A 1,536-nucleotide genomic window follows, 5' to 3' on the forward strand; every position below is an offset into this window, starting at 1 on the left:
CAGCACTGGTGCCATCTAATGGTGAAGGTTGAGATGGCCCTCATGCTCTTATGATTGGCCTGAAGACAAGTTTCACCTGGTTAAGGTGATGTCAGTGATCGAAACTTATTGGTAATTGTAACTAGGACAATCCTGGGAAAAGGGAACTTCAATTGTACCAAAACCGAGTGATTCAGTCTTGCTATAACAATGCTTATACTTATATGGTCATATCCTGGTTGGTATCCTGGTTGGTAATCATATCCTTGTTACTATAGAAAACATTGTAACTGGGTAGAATAACAATGACCTAATGCTAAAAGTCCTATATAAACCACATTGCTACAATAAACTGTCTCTGGTCATCAGCCTTGTGGTCCTTGCCTGATTTTAATCCTAGCCCTCTCCTTCAAGCAACCCACGCAGTGGCCTGAGCCGGTCTCAGACCCCCACATCTGGCACCCAATGTGGGGCTCGAATACGAGAGACAACACAAAGGACCCTCCTGAGGAAATAGGAAGAAAAAGGACACACGTGGACACATATAGAATAGGAGGGCAATCTGATCAGGTAAGCATGGGTAATACACGGAGAAAAGCACAGTATATAAATATACTGAGAGAAACGCTGCACAGCCGAGGTGTAAAAGTAGATCATTATCGATCCTCCGCTGGAGCCATGCGCAGCCATGGCTGAGAACCCCGGCTTGGAGAACCATCGCATCAAGAGCTTCAAGAACAAGGGCCTCGATGTGGAAACAATACGAAGACACAGAAATGAAGTGACAGTTGAACTACGGAAGAACAAAAGAGATGAACACTTATTTAAAAAGATAAATGTTCCCCAAGAAGAAAGTCTAGAAGACTCGGATGTTGATGCTGATTTTAAAGCACAAAATGTAACACTAGAAGCTATATTGCAGAATGCCACAAGTGATAACCCAGTGATTCAGTTGAGTGCTGTCCAGGCTGCAAGAAAGCTATTATCCAGTGACAGAAACCCACCAATTGATGACCTAATAAAATCTGGGATCTTACCAATTCTAGTCAAATGTCTAGAAACAGATGATAATCCTTCATTACAGTTTGAAGCTGCTTGGGCACTAACAAACATAGCATCAGGAACATCTGCACAGACTCAAGCTGTTGTAGTCTAATGCAGTACCTCTTTTTCTGAGACTTCTTCATTCACCACATCAGAATGTTTGTGAACAAGCAGTATGGGCCTTGGGAAACATTATAGGTGATGGTCCTCAATGTAGAGATTATGTCATATCACTGGGAGTTGTCAAACCTCTTCTGTCCTTCATCAATCCCTCCATTCCTATCACCTTCCTTCGGAACGTCACATGGGTCATTGTCAATCTCTGCAGGAATAAGGATCCCCCACCGCCTATGGAAAGAGTTCAGGAGATTTTACCAGCATTATGTGTCCTCATATACCATACTGACATAAACATTCTTGTAGATACTGTTTGGGCTCTGTCATACCTGACAGATGGAGGTAATGAGCAGATACAGATGGTTATTGATTCAGGGGTTGTGCCATTTCTTGTGC

At 42.8% G+C, this 1,536-nt stretch overlaps 1 pseudogene across 1 annotated transcript in view; it reads left to right on the top strand.

Moving 5' to 3' along the window:
* The first annotated feature begins 649 nt into the window (after window positions 1-649).
* The window catches only part of LOC102814204, a 5,374-nt pseudogene continuing 4,487 nt past the window's right edge, over window positions 650-1,536 (top strand). Inside the window, exon 1 of the transcript XR_438810.1 lies at window positions 650-1,532. The product of XR_438810.1 is annotated as an importin subunit alpha-4-like (transcript). The remainder of the gene's footprint in view (window positions 1,533-1,536) is intronic.

This window comes from Chrysochloris asiatica, unplaced genomic scaffold, assembly GCF_000296735.1.
Source record: "Chrysochloris asiatica unplaced genomic scaffold, ChrAsi1.0 scaffold00836, whole genome shotgun sequence".
In the NCBI taxonomy this organism is placed as follows: domain Eukaryota; kingdom Metazoa; phylum Chordata; class Mammalia; order Afrosoricida; family Chrysochloridae; genus Chrysochloris; species Chrysochloris asiatica.